This window comes from Aythya fuligula, chromosome 5 (genome assembly GCF_009819795.1).
Source record: "Aythya fuligula isolate bAytFul2 chromosome 5, bAytFul2.pri, whole genome shotgun sequence".
Lineage (NCBI taxonomy): Eukaryota > Metazoa > Chordata > Aves > Anseriformes > Anatidae > Aythya > Aythya fuligula.
Window position 1 is genome coordinate 62,178,684 of NC_045563.1, and position 18,451 is coordinate 62,197,134.

Here is an 18,451-nt window from a genome sequence, read left to right on the forward strand (position 1 = left end):
TGTCATCTTCACTGCCTCTCTACATCTCTTCCATACCCAAGTAGTCCTTAAACATGGGCAACCACAACTGTATAGTTGCTGCATGCCTTACAAGGTGATTCAACACCTTCTTCATCTCTACCAGCAAGACTTCATCGTGTGCATCCAAGAGCCATTTCAGCCATTTCCACTGCCATATCACGTCGACAGTTCATAACCATTGACATCATTACCTCTAATTCTCAGCTCATAAGCTTACAGCAGATATCTTATTTTTAGTCCCAGGTTGGCAGCAGAGCAAGGCAGAGAATTTGCGTGTGCTGACTGCCATTTCGGTTCTGCGTTTGGCTGACTCATTTCACTCTCAAAATCATTCAACAAGCTGAATTACCATCCCATCTACATACTCTCCAAGCCTTTCAACTTTTCTTAAAGAACAGTAATTCACACTTTCTGGTGCCCCAGTGAAATATAACTCTCTCAGAAGCACAGAAGCACCTTTATGAGAAAGTAATTAATACTGTTGTACATGATTCATAAACCCTTCATAAACAGAGACGAACAATTTCCACTTTCATAGGCAGATCTAAGTATCACACCTGCCCAAGAGTAGAAATCCAAACAAAACACCACCGACCCATTTTCCATGATCTCATCATCCATGCTCAGAAACGAAAAATATTTAGAGGATGGACTGACTGTGCATTTCTTCTGTAATCAGGTAGCATAAATCTAAGCCACCTGCATATTCACAAGCACATTCACAACAAGGAAACAAATGAACTCCAATACCCAGTAGGTCCCGTAGAAGCTCTGAGAAGTGTTTAAGACAATCTCTGTCCTCAAAAAAATGCTTAGCAACTGTGACTAGACTTTAGTGCTGGGTCAAAATTTGCTGTCCTCAATTTTAAAAAGTGTCTACAGCCAGGCATGGAGTTAGTGTTAAATACATTCATCTGTTTTGTTGAATAAAGTGTAGCATTTAAATAAAATAAGAACTTCAGCTCCCCTTTCTGTATAAACTGTAATTTAAGAACTTAAATGGAGACTGGATTGAAAATCTAGCAACTATTTAAAGCATACTATCAGACAGAGCTGTTGCCCAGGAAATTCCTTCAAACTACCCACTTCTTAAAAAAATCTTGTACTTGATCAGCTGCAAAGTGCTGTTTAGCACAGAAGCTGGTATTGAAGAGTCCCAGGAGGCCAAGGAAATTGAAGAGACCTAGAATCCAGCCCTTCTGTTACAACAGAGGTGCACAGTGAGCAGAAATGTTAGCACTGCTCCCCTTTGGCTTTTCTATTGATAACTCCTTCTGGGCCTTTTGCATATATCTTTCCAGCAGCTATTTATTTGCTTGTAGTGGTATCTGCTCTGGTTCTTCTGCTTCCTGATCCAGTTCTAAAACAAGTTCTGGATCTCATGTCACTTTTTGTCTCCATTAATATTGCTCCTTTTTCCTCTTATGCTTGACCTCAACCACGTTCAGTGAAGCTGATGCAAAGACTGCAGTTGGCATCAGTTAGTACTGAAGCACACTCCAGAAATCTGGCCTTTGATAGGAAACACAGAACAGAGGAGGTTGGAAGGCACCTCTGGAGACACGGCAGTCTTTGCTCTGCTCAAAGCCGAGCCTACTACAGCACATTAGCCAGTGTTGTGTCCAGTCAGATTTTAAGTATCTCCAAGGATGGAGACTCAACAAGCTCTCTGGGCAACCTGTGCTAGTGTGTTTGATCACCCCCACAGTACAAAAGTTCCTGATTATGTGAAAATGGATTTTCCTGTATTTCTGTTTGTGCACATTGCTTCTTGTCCTGTCATTTTGAACCACTGCAAAGTCTTCATCATCCTCGTGGCCCTTTGCTGTGCAAACTGCTAGGTCTGATGGCTACTCATTTTTGCCTGTGCTTGAACTTAAAATTACTAAAAAAAATCATCTGATTCATAATCAATCCTAACCTGGTATAAATGGGTCTAAAAGCAACATGAGGGAGCAGCAACAGGGCTTTTGCCTCTATTTACTTGTCCATTAAACTATCCTAGACTAGCTCAGACTGGGCTAATTTAGAAACTGAAAAATTATATAAGTTGTCAACTGGCCCAACCATTAAAAAGTAACAACTATCAAAACACACAGCCTAAGGATTTCAAGCACCAGCAGTGTCTACAGTAACAAACTGATTACCTGTTTGGCTAACAGTGGTCCTGAAAAGGCTGAAATGCAGTGAAACAAATTGTATTTTGAGAGAAGTAAGTGGTTCATTAAGCCAAATGCCAATTCCTTTCTTTCCTGCCTCTGATAAAAATTGTGTTAGACATGATTAGTCCCCACATACCTTTGCAATGCCCCACACACTGATGGACAGTGAAGATCTACAATCCATAATGGCAAATTGCTGTCACCCGTCTTCCAACCCTACAAAAATCCCTTCTGGAAATCTGTTACTGCTCTTCAGGCAGCTACTTAGTGCCTCTCAGTGACATGAGACATGGGCAAGTTCTTATGCTCCAACTAAGAAACTTGCTGCTCAGTTCAGAGAAGTAGTCAGAATCCACCTAACCTTACTTGAGAACCTGAATAAGCTTATTAACATAAGAACAGCTCATGCAGGACTTTTCAGCATAGACAGAGATACAGTGTCTCCCCCTCATGCACTCTTATAAACTTCAAACTATAATCACTTAGCTAAACAGCTGTGAAGTAGGTGCTTATGTAGAAGTTGGAGAAGAAAGACGGGTTCTAGCAAATAACTCTGTAACGATGGTATGAACTGAGTACCACCTTCAATGAAGTTGCACATGAGAAAGAGCCAGTAAAACCTGGCTGGAAAAATATTGATAAAAAATGGTCTGAATTTGCTAACTTATCACCACTGTACTATTTCACAAAACGGCATCATTTCAACAAACTTCTGGATCCCACTTTCTTCCCAGCAGGAGGCCAGGCCTTTGGGATGTGGAGCAAGACAGGGATGTGTGAAAACCTTGCAGGCGCCATTTGATATGGATGTTTCCAAGGGGTGCCATTGTTGCTTATATCCATCAGACAGACAAACCAAGGAGCCAAGAAAGCAGTTTGTTCCAAAAGTACTATTTTCCCATCTTTCCAAGAAGAATCTTGCAGAAGTAAGAGTATACAGAGTGGCTAGGTACACTGTAAGCATGCTTAACGCAATCAGTACATCATTCCAAAGGCAGAATACAGATGTTTGGGGTTCTGTATAGGTAAGCATACAGTCAGGGCAGTGAAATAAGTATAGTTATCCCTTTTCTCTCTGTATAGTTTAAAAACATCTAGTGATAACTGTAGCATCTTTACTCTTGATTTTAAGATTATCTTTCTTTTCTACGGTTTTTCAACTTCTCTAGAGTCTCCACAAACAGGTAATTTTCAAAATCTACTCTTTATCCCATTACCCAGCCTCAAAATTGCTGCAGTACATGACTGCATTGCTCAGATAATGGCAGCTTCTAATTACTTGCCCTTTATCCCAAAGCAAGGGGTGATATTTTGTCATAATGTTTGGTAAAGCCCAAGGTATTTCCACTTACAGAACATCACAATCCTCCTGATTTTACGATGAAACCAAGCCCTTTATCTGCACGGACTCTTTCCTGAAGGATTATGTTATGAAACTACTGTATAACAGAAGTCCGCTTCTACTTCTCTTCTATTCCAGTCAATATTTAATGAAATTCAGCAGCTTCCCAGCTCAGCTGGAACTTTATGAGCTACTTCAAATCTCTAAAGATATGTATATACATATATGCAATTATATGCACCCTCCTGCCCATGGATGGTGCTATATTGAAGAGGGCAGTATTCATCAACTTCTATCTTATTTTGGATGCCATAGACTGAAAATACTTGGCTGAGGCTTGTGTGTAGATGATTCTTGGATCTTAACTCCCGGGAAACAGCAGATTGTATTATTGACCTCAATATTAATTGTGTGTCCTGTACATTGATAGACTAGGAAAGGCAAATAAGATTTCCAACTCTTTATGTTTCTCTAGAGGGTGAAGGCAGACAGAATATAAAGGACATACAGTAGGCAGTTAATTTCAATCTTAATGTCAATTTAATGTCACGTCTGTTCCTACCTATATCAAAACAAAATGATATTTTTAATACAATAATGGCAATGATAACTACCATAAAAAGTGTAACTACAACAGTATAAAATATTTCCAAGTATTCATTTTATGGCCTTTATGGCTACCCATTTTTAATATGTCAATGAGATAAAATTTCCCCCCGTCTATTTTGTTATTTCCCCAGTTCTAAAAATTTTTATTCATTAGATTGTTTGGCTAAACAATATTCATTATATTCCTATTAGGAATAAAAGCCCTATATCTATAAGAAAAAAGGAGTTGAAGTGACGTAGATCCTGATGGATAAAGAAATGTCAGAACTTGTCATACTTACGGAAAAAACAGAGGTCCTGCTCCCTGTCTTATACTCCAATCTGCATGGCCAAGGATGGCTATATCTCGATGGAATGGGCTATGTCAGGAAACATTATTTATCTTTCTACCATCTCTCTTATTATTGATCAATTCCATCTTGGATTTCAGAACTTCATCTGATTTCCACATTTAATTACTTTTCAAGTCGTTTTGATGACTTAAATTTGTTAGTTCTCCAGAGTACAAACTATATCACCTGCTTGGAATTAATTATCAACTATCTTCCACTACCAAAAAAAAAACAAAAAAAAGGAAAGAGCAAGAAAAAGTCTACATTGTCTGTCTCATGAAAATAATTTCAACTTTTTTTCCTAGTTATAAGGAACCTCCAGTTCTAAATTCACTTAACTTCATATTATTTTCTCCTTGCAAGTAGGGATAGAAATCCCTAGACAAAAAATAAAATAAAATAAAATAAAATAAAAATAAAAATAATTAAAAAAAAAAAAAAATTGAACGTGTAAAGTTTTAGACTGTGAAGTATTTTACAAACCTAAGCAAAAGGTTAAAAATAATAATAATAATAAAAAGCTAACTTACAATAAATGATAAAACTGTTTTCTCTAGCATTTGAAAGAACGAACTGTATGAATAATTTGTGTGAAAACAGCAGCATTTCCGAATGTAAGGCATAGAGCCCTTTTAAAAAAAATTCTAAAAATTAAACAAAAGAAGCCATTTTTTAAAAGAGATAGGGCTCAGTGGGATTTATTAATGCACATCTTTCAGAGATATTCTTACTTGCACAATGCAAGCAGTAGGTTAGCATGGACTTCCAAATTATATTTAATTGGACAATTATTCAAAGTGAAAAACCCAACACAGTAAACTAAGGAGGTCTTTAATAAACACCTTGTCTCTTCAAGAAAAAACAGGGAAGTCATTTCCTGACCCAAGAGGCACAATTTTGTCTTTGGTAAATTTATTCTAAAGTAATTGCCAACTCCAGGAGTAACAATTTTTTAAAGAGGAACATGGCGCTCCCAGGCAGAATAATAAATTGTTCTGTGCCCTGTATGACGGCCTAATCACATTACAAAGATGTACATGTAGTTGTCCGAGGCAAATAGAGGATGTACATCACCTGGTCTATGAACCCACTAAGACTCATTTAATGACATATAGTTTCTCCTCTCTCCAGATCAGGACTGAATTAGAGGGCAAAGACAAATGATAATTTATAGGCAGGCTTTATAGCTCTGCCTTCCTGTCCCCACTTCCCATTCCAAGAGGACTTTCTATAGAAGGCCCCAACAGTCTCCTGAAGCTTTTCACTGCTCTGCCCTCTACCAGCCAGTACTCCAACACAAGGAGCAGGCTCCTTGTTCATAGCGTTACCTTTGAAAAGCCATGGTCTCCTCATGGAACCCAAACACCATGAAGCCCACTATGATCAACAGTGAACTAAAATATTGATTTGTACTTTTAGATGTTAATGTTCCTTCACCTCAGCTGGAGGAGAGCTCTACCAGGACTACTACCCTGCCTTTCCTCTGACAAGACATTCCCTTCAGATACAATGCTGCTGCTATCAAGACTTTAGGGCCTGACCATATAAATGTGGAGGACAGACCACACCTCCACGAGTAGTTTGAATGTCTTTAGTACTAGCACAGAAATACCAGAAACCCCTGAAGAAATAGCTCCAGGAATAACCCATGAACTCCACAAATGACAATAGTACTTCCTTGCACGCACTGTTTCACCAGAAAATTTCCAACTCCGAAGTCTTTTCTCCTTGTGAAGGTTATCCTAGGCATTGGGGCAGCAATGCTAAATAAGTATGCTTCAGTGATTCCCCCCCCAGTATTTCTGACTAAAAAGCTGGGACTCCACAGTGCAGATTACGATAAAAGATTTATTTGTGGGGAGTGGAAGATGGTGTCTTTAGTGAAGTTAATAAGTTGTTTTTCAATTTAGATGCTTTCATTACAAACACTGATAAATCTTAAGGCTAAGAGAGTATGTAAGAGTAATGAGGAGTTGAAGGGCTCCTCAGCTCTTCGGTGATTATCTCTCGCTTAGCGCATTACCATGGGACATCTGGCTTCCAAATTTGTGCCTCTACTCTGCAGATCTGAGGACCAGCCTACCAATTATACATTCGCATAGGTTGTAATAAATCAACAGCAGCCAAACTCTGACAAGGTGATGGCTGTTGACAGATAAAACCGATACACATTGTCGTGCTGTTCTCCAAAAACAAACACATGCTTTTATCAGATTTTTTTTTCTTTTAATCAAAAAATTGCCTCTTTCAACATAGACTCACCTAATTTCACAGAGGACTTGCACTACGCACGGTTCCCCTATCTAAACCTGAGCTGCATGTAAAGCCAGGTTCTAAAACAGGCCACACGTTCACCCCCCACTGCAGTCAAGGAAAAAGCTGCTGTGCTGATCCCAGGCCAGCCCAGGCCCAAGGATCATTGACCTTTCACTCTGAGATGCACAGTTTGTACCCAATAAAGGACTGAGCCAAAAAATCCAAGGATATAGAAGGTTTATTCACAAGCCAGACTCCGGCTGGAAAATGTATTTTCTTCAACAAAGGGCAGGTACAGCAAGGACCTACCCAGCAAGCAGAGGTGTGTGGTGAGTGCTGCCCACTCCTCACCCCTGGGGTCTTGGAGGAGGCTGGCTGGCGGTGCTGGGTCCCTGAGAGCTGTGTGCCTGCTCTAAGCTAACGTCCCACACCAAAGGCAGATCAGCTCTAAAGGGGTGCTTATACAGGCAACGCGAGTGCTGTTCCCAAAGCGCCTCATGCGCTGCAGTGGTGACACTCAGATGTCAAAGAGCTCACTTATGCAAACTTCTCAAGGCAGGTGGGAAGACTTCCACAGCCGTTTGTAAAACTGGTCACCCTCATTGCAAAACCAGCATAAAGACCTTGTGCTGTCCTAGCCTGAAAATGTGATTTAATTACAAACTTAAATGCTTCCCTCCACAAAATGTGATTTAAGTGTTGACCCTTTTGTGCCAGGCCTTTCCAACAGCTGTAAACTGTGTGTGCTGTTACAAAGATTGGATCATCCCAGAAACATGCGGGAAGCAAACGACTGTACTAATCTTGCTGGAATTTCTCAGTGGGTCCCATTCAGGGGAACATGGTTTTATCCCAAAGCTTCTTAATTTATCCACTGTCTTATCCTCCCTTGAAGAGACCAGGACTATTTTCACACCAAATGATGTGAAATACCTTGATCTCCAGAAAAGTCAGAGAGATCATCCATTTCTGGCAGGCCCCTTGTTAATGGAAACAATTCAGCACCATACAGCCCACCAAAAATGCTTAATTCCATCACAATTTCTTACACATCATGGAAAATGGCATCTATCAGATGTCTCTACAGAGCTTTGAAGCAAACAGCCTTTTCTAGTGAGCTGACTGGACAGCAAGGTAGCATGTTACCCTCCAGCTCAGTTTTATTCTTTGACAATGTTATCTCTTAAAAAGAGCTCATCAGACATATCCTTTGAACCTTTTCTTATTGATTCCATCTCTTTCTTTTATCTTTCCAACTTTCTTTTCCACTCCATTCCCTCTAGTTAGCATCCTGCTTTGACCCTAGAACTGACAAGTCCCTCAGTCCCTCAGAAATAAAACAGGGCTATGCAAACTTACAGTTTAGGTATCTGTTTCCTTTCTGCTATGGGAATATGATTCCCTTGACATACAAACTTCCCATTCTCATTCATAATTGGGGGGGGGGGGGGAGAGAGAGGAGGAGGGAGAGAGAGAAGAAAAAAACATTAATTGGGGACAACCCAGAGAGAAAATTAGTCTGCATTGTGACAAATGCCATTCACTTTTATTCAACGTACAGAATAAGATACTGAAACTTCCAAATGTGTCCTTGGCCACAACTTTTTACATCTTTTGCCATTTAAAGGTCAGTATGTGGAAATTATAGCCACTGCATCATGTTCTGGAGATGTTAGGTAAACCAGTGTGTCCATCTTCTTAGTCTTCAGTCATACTCTCTAAAAACCATGCAGCCTAATAAAGGTGTGAGTTTTGTTTACAAAAGCTCCTTACAACTATGACTCTGTAAGTAAATATGCTTGTAATTAATATGATTCTAGAAACTTATGCATTGTGGATTTTTAGCTATGAAACACGTGCAACAGTGTGAATAATAATAGAATAAGAATCTGAAATTTTCAGTCTAAGGAAATTATTCAGCCAACTCACATTGTAATTCAATGAGAATTAGGTAACTCATTCCCTTAGGTACTGTCAAATCTTGAAAAATGTAAACTGAAAAAGAGATTGAAGCCAAGTTCAACTAGATGGGGTACAAGAGGTCCCTGTGGGGAACTGCACTAAGGTAAGCACTCAGGGAACCTTCGCTGACTTTGGTACAGAATTTAGTGCTCCTGATGTGAAAACTAGAGCTGAATGTCAGACAAAACTGAATGGTTCGTTCAACTACTGCTGGTAAACTGGGGAACCTCAGAAGGGAGACAGCCTGAAAACTCCTAAAATGATATTAAAATTAAGTATCATTATTCAGTCAACAAAAAGAAGACACTAGAAAATAAATTTCTGGGATATTATGGAATCCTTAAATTAAACTAAAACCATTTGTGGCACTAGAATACAGAAAAGAATGACTTCTCCTGGGATGCTAGGCTTTGGTTCCAGTAGCAGCAGCAAAGCCATGAAGTCATGAAACTAATTCTGTAACTTTCAGAACGGGTTCGCCATTGTAGTGGGTTCACATGGCAAGGTTTTGGTAGTGGGGGCCATAGGGGTGTCTTCTGTGAGAAGGATCTAGAAGCTGCTCCACATTAGGTAAGTGCCCTGCTGCTGATCAGAGCTGACCCAATAAACGATGTTGTTTGCACCTCTGTGAGAGCATATTTAAGACAGGGAAAAAGAAAAAAAAAACAACAACACACAACGCTGCACCACACAGCAGCTGGGAGAGTGAGAGGAGTGAGGAACAGCCTTACAGGCACCAAGGTCAGTGAAGAAGGAGGGGTAGAAGTGCTCCAGGCACTGGTGCAGAAGTCCCTTGTGGCCTGTGGTGAGGACCATGGTGAAGCAGGATGTCCCCCTGCAGCCCATGGAGTACCACGGTGGAGCAGGTGGCCCTGCACCGACGGAGGCTGCCACCTGTGGAAGACCCCTGCCGGAGAAATTCCAGACCCACGCAGGAGCAGGTGACCTGGCAGGAGCTGCTACCCGTGGGGGACCCAGGTTGGAGCAGTTTTCTCCTGAGGGATGGACCCCGTGGAATGGACCCATATCTGGAGCAGTTCTTCAAGAGCTGCTGCCTGTGGGAAGCCCATGACCAGCCATGAATTATTCACCTGGCTCTACTCAGTGGAATAACATTAGAGGCTTATGTCTACACATGGACATTATTAATAACCAGGCACTCTTAAAAAGAGTGGGGTGTGAACCCCACGCTTCCAACTATTTTCCATCTGTGAGAAAAACATTCCTTATTGACCACTACTTTTCCCGTGCTCCTAGCAGGTTGTGATGCTCCTTGATTTCCGTTCCTAGACCATTCTTCATGAAACACTTTGAGACTTCTGAGGATGTAAGACCCTATACAAGTACAGAACAGTCACTCTTAATGTCTTAGAAATAATTAATATCAAAAGAAAGGATCATGCTGTATTAAGCACTCCACGTTTCAGTTTGAAGAATACTGCAAATGCTCTGGAAATGTTATCTTCTACTTGCAAATACAAAAATGTAAAGATATCCATGACAGTCCCTGTGAGCATATTACCACTATCTTTTCAAACTTTTTCTATAGTTTCTCTAAAACCAGTCCACAAAAATCCTACAAAATATATAATGCATATATCAGTATTTCCAGACATGGCTTAGAAGATCACCTCAAGGATTGTAACAGCTGTAAAAGGTAAATGTCAAGAATCCAAGTGGAAAGTAAGACTTTTACAACTACTGAAGAGAACCAGTGTCTCATCTACGGAATAATTTAAACACCATAGCTATGTCTGTGGTGCTTGGCAGAGCTCTAGCCCTGAGAGGGTACACTTATTTGGAGCTAGCTTGGATACCCATATAAAGTGGATACATGCAGTGCAGAAACCACACAGAAGCAGAAAGGCATCTTCTGAAAATACCTTCAATTCAGGAATATATATGTGCTGAAGGAGTTCTGGGCCTGTGTCTGAGAAAACTCTCTTCATCTGTTTGATTCTAGGTAAGTAACAAGGATTAGGACAAACCTGCAGGAGATCAGATTTTGAGCTTCTCAGTTGAGTAAAATAAGTTAATGACCTAAACCATGGCTACATTTTTGGGAAGCTCCATCAATTATGTTTAAAAAATGAACTGATGAACATTCAGGAAAGGCAAAGTAGATGAGATCTGAGAAGAGAAAAAAAAAAGTTTATGACAGCAGTTATGAGAAAACGTCAGTATTAGCAGGACTAGTAAGAGAACAAAGGACAGGGGAGGGACTGAAGAATTGGATGAAATGAGGTGGGAAGGTTAAAATTGGGAAGGGGAAATGACAGAATATCTAAGATCAAAGACAACTGTGGATCTAGATTTTCACGTGCTCAGGAGACCAGACAGATTCACAAGGCTGAGGAGATCATATTACAGTTTTAGGACAGTGATGAACTGTATGAGCTGGAATATAACAGTTCAGGAGGATTCTAAAGAAACCACAGTAACAGAATAGGCTTGGTAAAATATATATATATATATATATATATATATATATATATATATATATATATATGGAAAATATGGAATATGGATGAGTTTATGATTAGGGCTACTGGATCTGGCTCTTTCAGTAAATTGATCAACTTCTTATTCCACCACAGATCCCTTGTATGACCTTCTTTGGCAAATTTATTTGACCTCACTTCATTGCATCTATTTCCTGTTAACAAAATGAAGTAACATTTTCCTTTCTTTCTCCTCTTTCGAAGGCATAAGCTTTTCAGAGCAAGACTCTGGCCCTAATTATGTATGCATACAGCTCCTAAAATAATGAGGTGCTCATCTTAGAAACAGGCAATGAACTAACTTACCAAAACCAAAGATATATTGTGATAAAAAATATTTCCTTAGGGACAGCAGCTATTTAGATGGCACGCTGTATGACTGAGTCAGTGGCATAATGATGGTGGCAGACAGTAAGTAACAACACGTTCTCTCTCAAGAATAACCTGTTAAAAAGAGTCATGTATAAGAGGGGGAAAGTCAATGTGATGAGTCATGACTTGTCTCGCCTACTACGTTATCAAAGGTTATGCTACGCACAGCATGAAGGACGGTAGGAATTCCCTCGATATACAGTCAAAAGGAACAACTCCTGCTCCTGCTGTGAGCTCCAAAGTCTCCTCCATAGGTGTCACTCTAGTAGCTGATGGCCATAGATAATAACAAGTTAAGGTACAGGCTAACCAGGAAATGATACCACCTGCTACCCAATATAAATTACCAACCCCTCTGGGTATAATTACTCTTGTCAATATGTCACATGGCTATTATATTCACTCTTATGCAGAAACACAGTCCAGGAGCAGATTCTGCTGAAAGAATAGGTTTTGTGGCACTTCTATGTTTTCAACAGAAAAAGAAAACAAAACAAAAACAAACAAACAAACAAAGAAAAAATATGAGTTTGTTGAGGTGGAAAAGAAATAGGGCAAAAATCCTGTAACACAGACCACAGAATCAGTCCCTCCACTAGCAGTCCTAGCAACTGCACAGCTGGTTCCTCCTGACTCCCCCAAAGCCTGCACCTCTTCTCACTTCCTAAGACCAGGGTTTCCAAACTGTAATTCCCCAGGAGACACTAACACACGTTATTACTCGATGCAATACCATTGCATCAAAACTCGGCAGACTTTCACTCAGCCTGCAGCTGAAGTGACTTTCACAGCACTTTTAGACACCTGTTTGTGAAACAAGCAGCTGTGTCAGAGAGAGCTGAAGCATGAAAGTTCAGTGCTCCTGCTGAAACAGCTCAGGTGTCTCTGAACTACCCCGTGTTGTCTCCAGCCTAACGCTACATTTCTTGAGCAAGATTGCCTGCTATGCTGTCAGCAGTTCAGTCACTGCCGCTCTGTTTAAATGCTTTAGAACAGAGTCTGACCCTTAAGACACTCAGAAGGCCTCAAACAGTGAAGAAACTGAGGAAGGCTTTTCCCACACTTAACTGGCTGTGGCTGAGCACGCTGACCACCTGGTTACAGCAGCCTCCTGGGCACACGAACAGAGAAACTGCCCGGTTTTCTCTGAGTCCAGACTAGGTCTCTGCTTGAGGCTAATAACTGTAAGCTGGGGTATGCAGAACCTGATTTCTCCAGCTGCTCTCCAGCAGAGGTGGCATCAGAACCATTAGGCCATTCACCCCATAGTCAGCAACAAGGACAGCCTGTGATGCAAATTCACTTATAAACAATTGAGATAATTTACCCTGATTTAAGTTTTAATTCACGTTTGTCCTGTGCAGAACCACATACAAGGCCTAGAAACCATACTTCAACCAGGAAAAGGCTATTTGCTGAACGATATGAACAGCACAATATGCCAGTGCCTGCCAAGGGTCTCTCTTGAAGATTGCTTATTATTATAAAGGTAAATTATTTGCTTGTGTAAAATAATAATTAGAAAAAGTAAAGGTCATTCATCCAGATATAAACCTGGCTGCAAAATTCATCAGCATACAGAGTTAGCAGGCATATTCATTGCTTTATAAACAGCAGGCTGGGATAACATTATATAGTTTGCAATCTGTATTTGTTCTATGTGAATCATAGCTTTGCATAATTTTATCACATTCCTGCCAGGCAAAAGCAAACATTAAAAGAAATATTAGAAGCCAGCCAGTTAAATATCCTAGAAGAAGAAAAAATCCTGCAACTATCTCCATTTTAATGACTGATGAACATTATGTTATCGGTGTGATTGGGTAGCTTGTGTGTATATTTTTTGCAGTATCACTTTAAAATAATTTCTAATATGTGATTAGTTTATTTTGATTGGCCTGACATTGTTACATTGCACTAAAGCACCGATACAATAGCTTGGACTTTTTATATATCACATGATTGATTAGGTGCAGATAAAGTATTACTTCAAGAGACCTGACCTTCAGTGAATCATCTGAGATGAAGAGAATTTAAATGCTGTATTACTTGCACTCAGCACCAGAAAATGTTACAGAAAAAAAAAAAAAAAAAGTCAAAAACACTTACTGAAAATTTCTGCTATGATTAAGAACATTTTCCAGTAACATTCTTCCTCTCCATTTCCCCGCTGGCTGCAGCTCAGGGCAAGCTTCATGGTCAAAGGGAAACCCCTGCCACAGCTGAGCACTGCCCGCCCTTTCCTCCCCAGTATGCAGTCCGTAAGGCTCATCTCCCCTGCCCCATCACACAGGGGACAGCAGGAGAGAAGGAAGGAGTGACTGGCAGTCATGGTTTAGCCAACTCTGCGGGTTTCTTTTGCCACTAGCTCTCTCCCACATACTGAAAAATCCCAAACTCCCACTCAAGCCTCTATCTAAAGGCTCTGCAATATCCATGAGAGAGAAACCAGGCACAGAGATGGGAGCAGGAAGCTTAGACATATTTCCTTCACACCCACCGCTTTGCTCTAAATATACCGGAATTTAAACCTGTCCCCGAAAAAAAAAAAAAAAAAAAAAGATTCGTCCTAGGAAACGGCTACCCAACTCTCCCCTGACTTAATCCTTGTTATGCTTTCCTTCAAAAAGAAAAAAGAGGAAAGAAAGCACTGCGTAGAGCTAACCATTTGGCAAAATTAGTTTGCTACTTTCAAGAATTTCTCTCTGAACCATTTACCTGAAAGCGTGTCAGAGCAGGCATCAAAGGCGGCCGTGGCATTGGCGGAGCACACGCTGCGCACCCTGTCACTTACCGTGATTGAAAGGACAGTGTGTTTTCAAACAGCTCTACTTGTGTGAAGTGTCATCAGATCTGACTGCTTAATCCCGATTAAAGAGGAAAAAAAAAAAAGGGGGGGAAAAAAAGGTTTGTTCCACTCAGAGGTGAGACTACACTGATGACATTGTCCAAGAGTAATTTGATGGAGCCAGTGGCTAATCACAGCAGCCACCAGCGACTAGATTAGTGACAGGGTGCATCTCGGAGTCATCACCATAGCGAATGTACAGCTCAGGCGAGGAGGAAAACCAAGGAGAGGTGGTTTAGAAGCTGCATCTAGCAACAAGCAAGACATGCCAGGAGGATTTGTGTTCTGCAGATTGTTTTCCCTTTCCCACAGGATGCTACAAAAATTCAAGATTCAGCGCTATCAGAGGAACCTGAACCGAAAAGGAAATGGCATTTTGCACAGCATCTTTTAAAAGTGCCCTTGTCCCTCACGAGAACCCTGCTAAATCCTAGTAAAAATAAAATAAAATAATCAAACTCAAAAGAAAAAAATCAGGAAACCATGGAATCTGTTGCTTAAGATATTTAAATTGGTGTAAGAATAAAATACAACGTATACCACAAGGAGTAATTTAGGGTTGGCAGGAGGGTTGAACTAAAATATTAGACAAGCTATTTTTCTGTTTATGATTTAACCTAAGGCTATTACTACTTCTCCCAATTAGGGCCGAAGTACTGATCACCGCACAAAGTCACTTAAAAGTAGCATCAGACTCTCAGTAGCGCCACGAAAACAGCGTTCTGCCTATGTGTGATAAGAAGGCATTTAAATTTGCTCATTTACACAAGTTCATCTGTTTGGGACCTAACCAGCAAACGTATGGCATCTTGATAATTCATCACGTTAAGGAGAGTGTGACTCCAGCAGACTTTGTTCTATTCCACTGCATGTTATCTCCCTGTGCATTCCCAGGGCTACGCTATAAAAGATTGCAAGGTGACAGAATATGTTCATACAGCCTCTAAGTGCTACTTTGCAGGATGCATTGTAGACTGTTACCCGGAGGCACTAAAGTGTTTAATGATGTTGCTGTATGTCGTTGGTTAGTATTCTCTAAGTGGATCATATAGGAAAGTATTCTAAATTATAAATTGAGAAGCTAAGTTAATATTAGCGAAGAGAAAATGCTAAAAGAGGCTGCTTTTGCAGGTCTCTGCACAGGTAGGCACAGTTTCAAAGTTTACCAGAACCCCTCTGACCAGCAATCAGGTCTGTAAGCCTTACAATGATCTGGCCCTGTTGCTGTCCAGTTCAGACAGGCAAGACTGGAAGAGTATCACGTCTCCTGACGTTTGTCTTCTGCTCTTACCTGTAGCCATATACAAATGGACAAAAGAAAGCTTAGCTGTTTTCTGTATATATATATATATATATATATATATATATATATATATTGCTTTCCAGGGCTCTCATATAAGTGAGATACCAGACATCATAACTATTCAGTTAACCAGCATTTTTATTAACTATCTATTAATTTCTATGATTGCCACGTTCTCTAATGGCCGCAGTAATTTCCTTGCTTCCAGCTATTATTTGTCTCATACTTCTCTGCATGTGCACGCATGTGAGTTAGAGACAGAGGAGGGGAAAGAGAGAGAGGGAAAGAAGGAAAGGGAAGGAGGGAAGAAGAAGGTGGCTGAAAAGTGGGGGGTCACAATAAAAGTGGAAATGGAGCTGCAGAATTATAGGCACAGCTCACAGTGACACCTAGAGTCAATCCTGCCTAATACTTTCCCATTGCAAGTCCTTGTTACCACTCTGTCTCTCTCGCCCCCATCTCTCTCCAAAAGCTTTGTTTATAGCTTTAGCTGATGTTTCTGTGCTTAAGCTCTACCTCTGACTTAATGTAAAATGAAAAATTAAAAATAATTTAAAAAACACAAACCCAAAGACATTCCATTCAGCAAAAACACCACAGCTGTTTTCAATAAGGCTAGAAAAATCTGGAGAGATTGCCAGCACAAACCACTTTCTTAAAACAAAAATGGAACATTTTGGAGATTTGGAGAAGAAACGTGGGAATTCAGCACTGAGATAACCCTGAAGCAGACAAAGAATTTTTTACTTTTCCCATAAAAAATCCTCTTAATTTAGCTGTATGCAGTCTTTTCCAAGTACCATCCTCATGTGCCTACACCACACACAGGAGCCCTCGAGAGGCCAGCTGTTGAAGCTGACAGCCTCCCTATGGGGCTGTGCATGGCAGGGCTCCTTGGTGTGCCCAGAGCACATCCCATGTCCTCACCTCTGCTCTCCTTCCTCCTGGCACTGGTGATCCCATCAGAGATGCACGTGAAGTAGGCTATGGAGCTAATCTATCTTGATTCTGCTATTTCCCATTTTAAAGTTCAGCTTTCAGACTAACAATCCCTTAAATATTTGTGTGCAAATATGCGTGATGCAAAATCCTTGCGTGGCAGCACGAAGCCCAGAAATAAACCTGCTGGGAATATTCTTGATCGTGACTGAGAAAAAAAAAAATGGAAGCAATGATGTTCAAGACATTATTCAGAGCTATAAGAGTACAATCAAATATAAACATGAGCGACAGCAAGTAATTCAATCAACTGTTCTGACCACTGAGATGTTATTCAGGCTTTAGTGTCTAAAGAAAGGCAGTATCTTTTGTCCCTTTGACTTTGAGTATGTCTGATTAAATGAAAGAAATTCATCTAATTAAGATATCCAGAGGACCATATTCAGCTTTTTGTGATTTATTGCAGAATTTTAAAAGTTAACTTTGTTTTACTATGACTTTTATATATTAAAATTCAGGACCATCAGCACAGACTTTATCCATGCATATTTCAAACTGTGGAAGAGATCAGGTTTGAATTAGTGCTGATGTGTGGACATTGTTCATCATTAACACGCTGTATGTGTGCCCAGAAGAAAGGTCAAGGGATCCTGAAATATAAAAAAAAAACTCCCAATCAACACCTGCTACAGAATAATGATGTTGTGCCAAGCCAAGTCTAGAAACCTGTTTGTGAAACAGGTGACTGGGAGAAAGAGGAGGTGGATGAGGGGGCAACTTTATATAAGGCACTTGCCAACATTTGGTTGGTCATTTTTTTTTGAAAGCTGCACCAAGTATCACAGAATTTTTCACAGAATCACAGAATTTTCTAGGTTGGAAGAGACCTCAAGGTCATCGAGTCCAACCTCCAACCTAACGCTAACAGCCCTCCACTAAACCATATCCCTAAGCTCTACAAAAGTAGATGGATATCTACTATCTACTAAGCTCTACAAAAGTAGGATGGATATAACTTGAAAAGGACAACATGTTGGGTGTGATGTTGAAAAAGAAATAGGTAATGGAATATCCAGAATCTGCCAGGGTATAAAATGTCATTTTGCATGGATAGTGTGAACATTTCATTTCGTAACTTGAGCTCCACAATAAAGGAGAAGCGAATACAAATGTTAGTAGAAAATATGATTTCTTTTTTCAAATCTACATGTTTTCCCTATAAATAAGTGATATTTAACCAAACCCAACCTTTGAGTTGAATGAAATCTCAGGAAAAGTCACATGGTAAGCTTACTTTCCTAAGAATCTCTTACAATGTGTCTAGTCTCAGCCCCCAAATCCACAAGTCGAGCCTTCTAGACCTGCTTGTCTTTAATTATATGCTGTTATTCCATCAAGTGGCATCCATGGTCCTCACTAGGCACAGACACATACAGCTGCCAACACCTCACACCTCATCTGCTGCATTTGAAGTCTGCATCCAAGAACGCAGTCAGAGGGCCATAGGTGGGCACTTACCCTGTGGTGGCCACCTCCTGTGGCACGTACTCCAAAAAACCTGTTACTACTTTTCATAGCAGCAGTGGTTAGCAGTCTTCAGCATTTATATTTTCTAGAATAAGCAACCCTTTCTGATTATCTAGGTGAATCCCCCCCCCCTTTTTTTTTTCCCCCCCAAAAAGGGATGCAACTGAACACCAGTGCTTTTAAAAGCTGGCATCTACATCTGAACAGCATTACCAACACCAGCCCAAATCACTATCCAGTTCTGTGATGGAAACACAAAGTTTAAAAATCCCTGCAC